Genomic DNA, 12,523 nt, shown 5'->3' with positions numbered 1-12,523 from the left:
TGTAATCTGGATCACATACTGTATACATATCTGTAAATAATCATAACCGAGCAACAACGTACCTCGACTGTTGAAAACGTACACTGAAAAATCACGACATATGCCAAATATACGAAAAGATTTGGCAACGTGCTAAAAATAATGACCATGCCATAAACAAAGCAAGAAGAAGGAGGAAAAGGAAAAGAAAACTATCAACTGTTGGCAATGACAATGCTGTAACTCTACCCTATAAAAGAAATAATTATTGTGAAACTATTTAATGCGTCGAATAACAAAGATATTTTTTGTGCCCTACTTGATGTGAATATATCTGTATTATGCTGATAAATTGTGTTGTTACTATCGATATTTTCTGAAAAAAACTTCGGCCGTATCACATGCTTGCAGGCGTTCAATAATCACTCGCAGAGATTCCTTGTTTAGCCGCAATTAAAGCCCTTTGGGTAGGATGGAACAGCTTTCATCTTTAATTTCCACTAAAGCCTTTATTTATTCTGATCTGTTTCACGGGTTATCAGTGAAGAGAGTCGTTGTTTATAGCTAAAGTAGGTAACTCCAGACGGCGGGAGGATCACAGGAGCACAGGGCTCATTAGTTACGGGCTCTGTGGCAGCCGAGCCTTGGGACTTAGTGTCGAAGCTCGGTGTAATTTGTGAGTTGTGGCCTCACAGCAGATTTATACATCGAGGGGATTAGGAAGGCCGCGCCGTACGTCTCGCCGAGGTCGCGGCTTCCCTCCGCCCCCGCGGCGAGTGTGGCCGCTTGTGGGCGGCTCAGTTATGGATGCTACTTCTCGTCTCCGTGTTTACCCTCAGGTAACGAAATTCATTAGCTACCGATACGCACATGCTCAAATGGAGGTAATATCGCGTATACAAGCTACAAAAGGGCAGTGCATCAGCGGAGCTGTCAGTTGTACTCAGGTGTTCCATGTGAAAAGGTTTCCGACGAGATTATGGCCACACTACGGGAATTAACAGGCTTTGAACGCCGAATGGTAAATGGAGCTAGAAGCGTGGGACACTCCATTTGGAAATCAGTAGCAAGTTCAATATTCCAAGACCCACAGTGGCAAGAGTGTGCGACAATACCAAATTTTAGGCAATGCCTCTCACCTCCGGCAAAGCAGTGGCCGGCGGCCTTCACATAACGATCGAGAGCAGCGGCGTTTGCGTAGGGATTTCAATGCTAACAGAGAGCAACACTGCGTGAAATAACAACATAAATCAATATGGCTCGTGTCCTTACTGGTTGGCACAATTAATGAAATATTCAGGGCTATTATGCCGTGGTCGAAGGGATTGCTATAAAGCCCTACATTTCGTCCGCTATGGGGAGTCTCTTAAGCCCGGTTATAGAAAACTTCTTTATAGAAAAATTCCAGCAGCAGGCACTGGAAACTGCAAACAAGAAACCGAATATTTGGTTCCGGTATGTGAATGATACTTTTTTTTTTTTTGTGGCCGCGTGGCAGGGAGGAACTGGATCGTTTCCACAAGCATGTGAAAGGGGTCAAACCGAAGATTCAGTTTACCAATAAGGAGGCAGGCGGAAGATTAATTTTCCTTCATGTGCTAGTTTTCAAGAAAGAATATGGTAGCTTGGGCCACACAATTTAACTAAAACCCACGCACACAGACCGTTACCTACACCGGGATTCGAACCACCCCCCACACCAAAAGCGAGACATCATAAAAACATTGGCGGATAGAGCAACGAAAATCTGTGAACCAGAGCTGCTTCAAGCAGAATTAAAATATCTCACCAGTGCATTGCTCAAGAATGGCCTTTCTTTCGCTGATGTGAAAAGAGCTTTAAGACCACCGCATAGAAATCATAGTGATGCTCAAGCGCTGGTGAAATCGAAATGAGCAAGCTGGTGTCGGCTCCATAATGGTGAAGGCTGTCTTTGGATCCTTTTGTCCAACTGAACCCATCATTGACTGGAAATGGTTGTGTTCGGCTATTTGGAGACCATTTGGAGCCATTCGTGGACTTCATGTTCCCAAACATTGAGGAATTTTTGTGGATGACAATGCGCTATGCCACCGGGACACAATTGTTTGCAATTGTTTTGAAGCATATTCTGCACAGTTCGCGCGAACGATTTGGCCACCCAGATCGCTGGATATGAATCTCATCAAACATTTATGGGACATAATCGAGAGGTCAGCTCGTAAACAAAATACTGAGCAGGCGAATCTTTCGCGATGATGGGCAGCTGTAGAGGCAGCAAGGTTCAATATTTCTGCGGGGGACTTCGAACGACTTTTTGAGTCATGCTACGTCGCGCTTCTGCACTACGACGTGCAAAAGGAGGTCCAACAGGAGTTCAGGAGGTAGGCCTATCCCATAACTTTTGTCACCTCATTGTTCAATATCATCCGTAAGCCTGCACTATCCTCACCAAGACGTTGGCGGATGCTATAGGTCTCATGACATACAAACATTTTACAAATGCTGAGATATTAAACAGTACCTCAATAACTAGAAGCAAAGAAAAATCAAAGTGGGTTATAAAGCGTTTTTTAATTCCTGCTAGTAGACGTATTGTAGTGGACAGATGGGAGATACAACCGAGCGAAAGGAATGTGACAAAATACTGAAAGATCGAAGTCAAAAAAAGTCGCCTATAGTAGAAGCCCCTTCCCCAGAATGATTGAGACGCTTGGGAGAACCAGGTATAATAAAACTATTTCACGTCTTATGCAATGTGTATGAGACAGGCAGATCATTCTCAGGCCTTATAGAAGAATGTGTTAGTCTCAGTACCAAGGAATCCCTGTGATGTAAGTTGTGAATATTATAGAACCATCTGTTTAACAAGCCATGGTTGCAAAATACTGACACAGATAATACTGACACACTGGTAAAGGCGTCCTCGGCAAAGATCATGTCTGGTTCCGAAAAAAATGTTTAAACGTGTGAGCCGATAGAGACCCTACGACTTGTCTTAGAAGACAGACTCAACGAAGAAACATTTCTGTTTCCAGTTTTTGTAGACTTAGAGAAAGCTTTTCACATTGTTGATGGGAATAACCTCTTTGAAATCCTGCAGGTAACAGGGATAATGTACAGGGAACGAAAAGTTATCTACAGGCTTGAATAGAAAATAGACAACGACTAGAAAAGTCAAAGGTCATGAAAGGAAAGCAGAGATTCAGAAGGGTGTCAGATAGAGTTGTAGCCTATTTCGGGATTATTGAGTCAGGCCATTGAGCAAATAGTGAAACAAACCAAACTGAAATTTGCAAAGGGAATCAAAGTTCAGGAAGAAGAAAATAAATACTCTGAGAGTTGCAGATGACATTGCTACTGGGTCAGAGATAGCAAACGAGTTAGAGGATCAGCTAAACGTAATGGATAATGTCTCAAAAAGAGGTTATACGACAAACATCATCAAAAGTAAAACATGGGTAATGCAATGCAATCGAATTAATTCAGGCGATGATGACGAAATATGATTACGAAATGGGATATCAGAAGTAGTAGATGAAGATTTTTTTATCTGGGCAGTAAAATAGCATAGGATAGCAGAAGTGGAGAGGATACGAAATGAAGACCGGCAACAGCAAGAAACTTTTTTGTGAAAAAGAGAGATGTACATACATCAAAAAACGTTTTACATCACCCCGGTTCCCAGAACTCCTGAAGATAGACGTTGACTGTGGATATTGTATCACAGACACAGTCCCTTTGACTGTTCAGAGATGTCAATAAACCCGCCCAAAGATGTAAACAACCATGCATGAGCAGCGCCTATTTGATGGAGGGGGTCCGACAGTCTATCAGTTCCAGTCATTCCGCCAACAAGGAGATACACGGTTCGTGTTGAGTGTAGTTCAACCATGCCTAGACGGTCAACACCGTGGTTAGATCGTATCCGCATTGTTAGCTTATGCTAGGAAGGGCTCTCAACAAGGGAAGTGTCCATGCGTCTCGGATTGAAACAAGGTGACGTTGTTCGAACATGGTGGAGGTACAGAGAGACAGGATATGAATCGCTCAGGCCGCCCAGGGGCTACTATTGCAGTAGATGACCGCTACCTACGGATTACGGCCAGGAGGAACCCTGACAGCAATGCTACAATGTTGAATAACGCTTTTCGTGCAACCACAGGACGTAGTGTGCGACTGAAACTGTGCGCAACCGGCTTCATGATGCGCAATTTCACTCCCGACATCTATGGCAAGGTCCATACTTGCAACCACGACACCATGCAGCGCAGTACAGATGGGCCCAAAAAACATGCCGAATGGATCGCTCAGGATTGGCATCACGTTCCCTTTACTGACGAGTGTCGCATATGCATCCAACCAGACAATCGTTGGAGACGTATTTGGAGGCAACCCGGTCACGCTGAACGTTTTAGATACACTGTCCAGATAGTGCAGCAAGGTAGAGGTTCCCTGCTGTTCTCGGGTGGCATTATGTGGGGCCGACGTACGCCGCTGGTGGTCGTTTAAGGCGCCGTAACGGCTTTGCGATACGTGAATGCCATCCTCCGACCGATAGTGCAACCATATCGGCAGCATATTGGCGAGGCATTCGTCTTCATGGACGACAATTCGCGCTCAAATCGTGCACATCTTGAGAATGACTTCCTTCAGAATAACGACATCGTTCGACGAGTGGCCAGTACATTCTCCAGACTTGAACCCTATCGAAAATGCCTGGGATAAATTTAAAAGCACTGTTTATGGACGACGCGACCCACCGACCAGTCTGAGGGATCTACACCAAATCGCCGTTGAGGAGTGGGACAATCTGGACCAACAGTGATTTGATGAACTTGTGGATAGTATGCCACGACGAATAAAGGCATGCATCAATGCAAGACGAGGTGCTACTGAGTATTGGAGGAACCTGTGTGTACAGCAATCTGGACCACCACCTCTGAAGGTCTCGCTGTATGGTGGTACAATATGCAATGTGAGGTTTTCATGAGCAATAAAAAGGGTGGAAATGATGTTTATGTTGATCTCTATTCCATTATTCTGTAGAAGTTTCAGAACTCTCGGAACCGAGCTAATGCAAAACTTTTCTTGATATGTTGTATTACCATCGAATATAAACTTCACTGTTAAAAAGACTTTAAAAGGCTTAAAAAGACGTATTAGATTGGAGTCTAGCCTTACATGCAAGAGAGACAAGGGCGATAATCAGTTCAGAGAACAAGAGAAGTTAAAATTTGAAATGCACTGCTAGAGAATAATGCCTTTGTTTCGATTGAAACATCGGATAAACAATAAAAAGGTGACGAATCGAATTGGGAGAAAAGAAATCTATGGCACAACATGACTGAAAGACGCATCCTGAGGCACCAATGAATAACGAATTTGATAACAAGGGGAAGTACTGTGGTGATAAAATATGAAAAGGCAGACAAAACTTTGACTCACAGTAAGTGTGTTCAAATGAATGAAGGTTGCAGAATTCATGCAGAGGTGAAGAGGCTTGCACAAGATAGACTAGCTTGGAGTGTTGCAGCTGACCAGTCTTCGGACAGTAGACCACAACAACAGGCGTAGTGACTGTCATTCACAAACGAAGACAGTAAAGTGGATAGAAAATTGATGAAATAAAATCCATCAACTTCCAAGACAGTAGATTATTTTATTAATCAATGTACATCTCGAACTACAGCGTCATCTAGAGTGTTTTAATTGGCTACCGAAGCCCCTTAGTTTTTTCAATAGGACAGAACGCGTATTTGTGAAAGCTGATACTCTCTTGCGTTTTGGAATCTCAGTGAGTTTACTCTGCAAACTTACAGTTTTGTGTACAACGTTCATTTTAATCGAAAACAGTATAGTACGTCTGCAGTGCATAGAACGTGAGACAGAAATCTCATTTTGATGTTACATGCAAGAAAGCAGCAAAATTCCCAAATATATATATGTTTCTGCCCCGCTTACAGTGTAATGAAGGTCCTACAATGACCTTTAGAATGCCTAAGGATGAAGCCGTGCTTCGAATCATACATTAGCTGACAAAAATAATTTACTAATGACAGTAGGCAAATATTATGATTAATTTTTATATTCTTAGCTACGTCTTTGTTTGTGTAGCCGTCTTTCGCTGATACTGCTTACAGCACACAGGTTAAAAAATTGGCAGTATGCTGCCGAAACGCGTCTTGCTAATAAGTTTCAGTAAAAAGCCATTGACACAGTGAAAATTGTTTCGTAAATGCTTAACGGTATTCAGTTAATGTTAGATGTTTGTTGATGGTGTGTTCTACAGCGTGATTCCAAAAGCATTTTACAACTTCACATAGATATAGAACTTTATTGGGACTACTAAAACATGTGGTTAATGAGCTTTATTGTAGAAAAATATTTCAAGCTTCATTCACTTATTGTTGTAGAAGCGAATTCCACCACTAGGAACGTCAGAAAATTGGAAATCCTGTGGTTAAGAAGCTATCTTATAGGAACCGTTTCATTCACTTATTGTTGTTGAACCGAGTTCCGCCGCTAGGAAAGACAAAAAGTTTAAAGCCAAAGTGGCAGCATTCACAGGACCTGACGTGGTCGTTGCGTATTTTGGATGGAATAAACAAAGTCAGCAACAAGGGTTCAATGTAAATTTCATATCGAGCAACACAAGTAACCTCGTAGTAGGCTTACAATTTACTCCTGACATCAGAATTTAATTCAGAACGGTTATAGTGTTTGTCATAGCAAGTTGCCACCGAGTTTCTGAGGCTGACATGGAGTGAGTGAGTGAGTGAGAGAGAGAGAGAGAGAGAGAGAGAGAGAGAGAGAGAGAGAGAGAGGGAGGGAGAGGGAGAGAGAGAGTTTTGTTCGCAGTGCCAGGAAATCAACGTTTCGTGCGTCGCGTGTGCTTGGAGTTCCTCAACCGTCTGGAAAGTGTTAGGAAAATGACTGCACCTGAACGCGTACAAACTGAAATTGCAGAAGAGATGTCAAATATTCTGAATAAATAGCAGCAAAAAACTGATTTTAGATGGGACATTTGCAATGTGACAAATGGCAGTCACGTTCAGACAAAGTGTTAAGTAGGCTGTTTAGGTTTTCTTATTGGTAACGCCACGTAGCGCTCTGTATGAGAAATCACTGGCTGTGCTGTGTGCAGTCTGTGGCTAGTTTGCTTTGTTGTCTGCCATTGTAGTGTTGGGCAGCTGGATGTTAACAGCGCGTAGCGTTGCGCAGTTGAGAGATGAGCCGCCAGCAGTGGTGGATGTGGGGAGAGAAATGGAGGAGTTTTGAAAAAGACTGGATGTCATGAACTGCTATATATATATTATCACTTTTGAACACTATTGAGGTAAATACATTGTTTGATCTCTAACAAAATCTTTCATTTGCTAACTATGCCTATCAGTAGTTAGTGCATTCATTAGTTTCAATCTTTTATTTAGCTGGCAGTAGTGGCGCTCGCTGTATTGCAGTAGTTCGAGTACCAAAGATTTTTGTGAGGTAAGTGATTTGTGAAAAGTATAGGTTAATGTTAGTCAGGGCCATTCTTTTGTAGGGATTATTGAAAGTCAGATTGCATTGCGCTAAAATTACTGTGTGTCAGTTTAAGCACAATCATGTATAATTGTTCAAAGGGGACGTTTCAAAAGTTAAAGTGGAAGTTATAGTGAAAGTGAATATATGGGATGAAACGTATAGTATTTTGCTATAAGATGACACTCTACTACGTGCATAAGCCTTCTCAATGAAATTCTGTATGTAAGTAAAGTCGTAATCTCGTTTTAGAAACACGTTGTATTGTCTTTTCAGCGATAAGAGTAATTGTCTGGATACGGGCAACAGTTGAGAATCTTTACGAAATCCAGTATATGCGGCTGGCCCAGTGTCTGCGACTACAAGTCATAAGTGTATGATTATGTGTAGGCCTGAGAGGTATTTGGCACTGTCGTGTTAACTCTTCAGAATCTCTCTGGAAGAGCCACTAGCCGCTTGCCCTGTGTAGATACGAGACCGCGCCGGTGACAAGTTAAGGCCTTGCGTACCCCCCATCGTCGCTAATACCCCCCAGCTGAGGTGGCCCCTGTGCCGGATGACGTCGCGACTCGGTGATGCTAAGTTATCTTCGAACGTAGCTGGATCAGCTAACCTCCAGCCGTCACTGAAGTGTCAGGCAGGAAGTTAGGTATTGCTGCTGAAGGAGAGATGAGAGGTCCCACTGGCCTCTGCCACGTCCTCTTATCATACGTCTAAAGGGTGCTTCTCAAAGAGCGGTACAGTCTGTGGCGGAGGGTACAGAAAGAGCCAGAGTTTGTCCTCCTTTCTACTCCATTCACTGATGACGCACAGAAAAAATAACTAAAGATAATCGTCCATATAAGCAAGACTTTTCAAAATGGCTCTGAGCACTATGGGACTTAACATCTGTGGTCATTAGTCCCCTACAGCTTAGAACTACTTAAACCTAACTAACTTAAGTACATCACACACATCCTTGCCCGAGGCAGGATTCGAACCTGCGACCGTAGCGGTCACGCGGTTCCAGTCTGAAGCGCCTAGAACCGCACGGCCACACCGGCCGGCAAAGACTTATCACTATCATGCTAATTACACGAGTTGAAAGTTTGATGAACTATGGTACAAGGGGCATTACACAAAAATAAATAAATAAATAAATAAATAACCGGAAAACTTTAAGAATCTATTACGAGAATGGAACAACACTTATTTATTTTTCAACGTAATCACCCTCAAGTTCCATGCACTTACGCCAGCGCTGGACGAGTTTCTCAGTTCTAAGTGCAAAGAGTTCTTCTTATGCACAGCTGCCTGGGCTCCCTCATTATCAGCGAACCTTGAGCCACTAAGAGCTTCTTTCAGTGGGCTGAAAATGTTTTAAACTGAAGGTGCCAGATACAGGAAATATGAGGGTGGTGGGGGGGAGGGAGAAAGGGGGGAGGCATGCAGACGAACTTCAGTTCTTCCTTCACTCATTCATGCGCCTTTATTTCATATCCGACGTCAACTGTTTTGGAACCCAACACGCACACTCTTTCTTGAACGTCAGTACTTGAACAATATGGTGGGCTGATTCGAGACTGATGTTCATCGTTGCTGTAATATTACTCACAGTTATACGCCTGTTTTCCCGTGTCAATTCATAAAGTCTCGCAATGTTGTTAGCCATTATTGCACAGACAGAGTATCAGGGACGCGGCGAATTTTCTACTGTTGTTACTACCCGTTTGAACTTAAAAACTACCCACTCGTACACTTTTGTTCGATTCAGATAACTTTCACCATATTACACCGCCATCCGTCGGGGAATTTCGATTGGTCTGAACGCCTTAGGTAACAGAACTCTAATGACGCTCCGCTTCTCCACATAAGCGAAAATCTGCAGGGGTGCCGATTTATTGTTTCACTGATCCCCAGCATCCCGTTCGCGAGACAGGTGAATCAGCCGCATCTGATACTATTTCTAGGCCACCATCTAAAGTCAGAGAAGAAGCACAAACTTTATAGAAGTTCATTACTTTCATACAGCTTTTCGGGTTATTTACTGAACGGTGCTTATTATGTTATCTCTCTTGACTCTTCGTGCAACCCTCTCCTGCCGTTCAAGACGTCTGATTCTGCTTGATGCATAACGTGGATTCCTGAGCCTCTCTATGGGCTTCCAGAATAACTTCAGAAATCTTCGGCGAAATGCCAACATCTCATTTGACTTTCTCCTTTCTGCTACTTCAACCTGGTACAGGTCATAGTCCAAGAAAATGAGCATTTTGTAAGAAACCTCCTACGTGAATAAAACACAACTCACTATGTTTCTCATTCTGTCGTCAGCTTTGCCGCAGCTAGATTCGCATGACTGATTCATCTCTTGAGATCGAAAGCTTTATATATTAGAGGACTGATGTCAGTCCAGTGATTGTCTTCTGCTGAAGACATGTGTTTTCACTTGTCTGTGTTCACTTCCATCTCTTCTTGCATCATTTCTAAAGTTTTCTTCACAGTTTGGTTCTCCTTTGTCGTCCCTTTGAGGTTGACGTCCTGAACTAAATGGCTCTGAGCACTATGGGACTTAACTTCTGTGGTCATCAATCTCCTACAACTTAGAACTACTTAAACCTAACTAACCTAAGGACATCACACACATCCATGCCCGAGGCAGGATCCGAACCTGCGAACGTAGCGGTCACGCGGTTCCAGACTGAAGTACCTAGAACCGCACAGGACACACCGGCCGGCGCGTTCTCAACTACAAGTAAGTCCTCAATGTACTCATATACTTCATCTGGCATCCCGTACCAGCCAACAGTGCGGAACTTTATCGGAAGCTTTCTGTAACCAAGGAACAAGACAGCACCCTGGTCTCCGGTATCTACAGCTCTCTTGATCTCGTCAACGAGAAACCGAGTTTACCTCTGACCGAAAGGTACTTACTGAGTCGAAGCTGATCCTTAAAGGCCAGCCGGTGTGGCCGAGCGGGTCAGTCTGGAACCGCGCAACCGCTACGGTCGCAGATTCGAATCCTGCGTCGGGCATGACTGTGTATGATGTCCTTGGGTTAGTTAAGTTTAAGTACACTAATGGCCATTAAAATCGTTACACCAAGAAGATGACGTGCTATAGACGCGAAATTTAACCGACAGGAAGAATATGCTGTGATATGCAAATGATTAGATTTTCAGAGGATTCACACAAGGTTGGCGCCGATGGCGACACCTACAACGTGCTGACATGAGGAAAGTTTCCAACCGATTTCTCATACACAAACAGCAGTTGACCGGCGTTACCTGGTGAAACATTGTTGTGATGCCTCGTGTAAGGAGGAGAAATGCGTACCATCACGTTTCCGACTTTGATAAAGGTCGGATTGTAGCCTATCGCGATTGCAGTTTATCGTATCGCGGTATTTCTGCTCCCGTGGGTCGAGATCCAATGACGGTTAGTAGAATATCGAATCGGTGGGTTCAGGAGGGTAATATGGAACGCCGAGCTGGTTCCGAACGGCCTCGTATCACTAGCAGTCGAGATGACAGGCATCTTATCGACATGGCTGTAACGGAACGTGCAGCCATGCCTCGTTCCCTGAGTCAACAGATGGGGAAGTATGCAAGACAACAACCATCTGCACGAACAGTTCGACGACGTTTGCAGCAGCATGGACTATCAGCTCGGAGACCATGGCTGCGGTTGCCCTTGACGCTGCATCGCAGACAGAAGCGCCTGCGATGGTGTACTCAACGACGAACCTAGGTGCACAAATGGCAAAACGTCATTTTTTCGGATGAATCCATGTTCTGTTTACAGCATCATGATGGTCGCATCCGTGTCTGGCGACGTCGCTGTCAACGCACATTGGAAGCGTGTATTCGTCATCGCCATGCCGGCGTATCACCCGGCGTGATGGTATGGGGTGCCATTGGTTACACGTATCGGTCACCTGTTGTTCGCACTGCCGGCACTTTGAACAGTGGACGTTACATTTCAGATGTGTTACGACCGTGCCTTTACCCTTCATTCGATCCCTGCGAAACCCTACATTTCAGCAGGATAATGAACGACCGCATGTTGCAGGTCCTCTACGGGCCTTTCTGGATACAGAAAATGTTCGACTGCTGCCCAGGCCAGCACATTCTCCAGATCTCTCACCAATTGAAAACGTCTGGTCAATGGCGGCCGAGCTACTGGCTCGCCACAATACGCGAGTCACTACTCTTGATGAACTGTGGTATCGTGTTGAAGCTGCATGGGCAGCTATACCTGTACACGTCATCGAAGCTGTGTTTGACTAAATGCCCAGGCGTATCATGGCCGTTATTACGGCCAGAGGTGGTTGTTCTGGGTACTGATTTCTCAGGATCTATGCACCAAAATTTCATGAAAATGTAATCACATGTCAGTACTAGTATAATATATTTGTCCAGTGAATACCAGTTTATCATCTGCATTTCTTCTTCGTGCAGCAATTTTAATGGCCATTAGTGTGGTTCTAAGTTCTAGGGGACTGATGACGTCAGATGTTAAGTCTGATAGTGCTCAGATCCATTTGAACCATTTTGATCCTTAAAGTGTTGTTGCTCCTGCTGTACGTTCGAGAAATTACAGAAACTGGACAAACCAAGACAGACATTAAAAGAAATTGGGTAGACGCTACTCGAACCAGTGTAAACGGAAAACTGTTTACCTTATGGGTACCTAACTTTGTAGGAATGATGTTCAGACTCTGCGCCTGAGGATTTGCGTTATTACTAGTGTTAGCGCCATGACGTACCTCTAGGCGCCGGCACTGGTACGTAGACGTAGGGTTGAAACAAAAACAACAGCATTAGTGCTGCTCCTCTCCGCGGGTATTGACACATTAGAGGAAAACGGAGAGGTTCTCCTCCGCACGGTGCTTGAAGAAGATGATTCGGAATACATAATTAACTGGCGATTTGGGAATTGCTCCTAGGAGACGCCCACAGCCAATCGCGCCGCAAATTGTTGCAGAAGTTACTGCTGCCATGGCGGAGAACGCTGGTCGCAATGTGCGATCTTCAAGCAGAGCACGAGCTGTGTCGTGACAGCT

The sequence above is a fragment of the Schistocerca gregaria genome, chromosome 2 (assembly GCF_023897955.1).
Source record: "Schistocerca gregaria isolate iqSchGreg1 chromosome 2, iqSchGreg1.2, whole genome shotgun sequence".
NCBI lineage: Eukaryota > Metazoa > Arthropoda > Insecta > Orthoptera > Acrididae > Schistocerca > Schistocerca gregaria.
Note: the sequence above shows the minus strand (reverse complement) of the source record.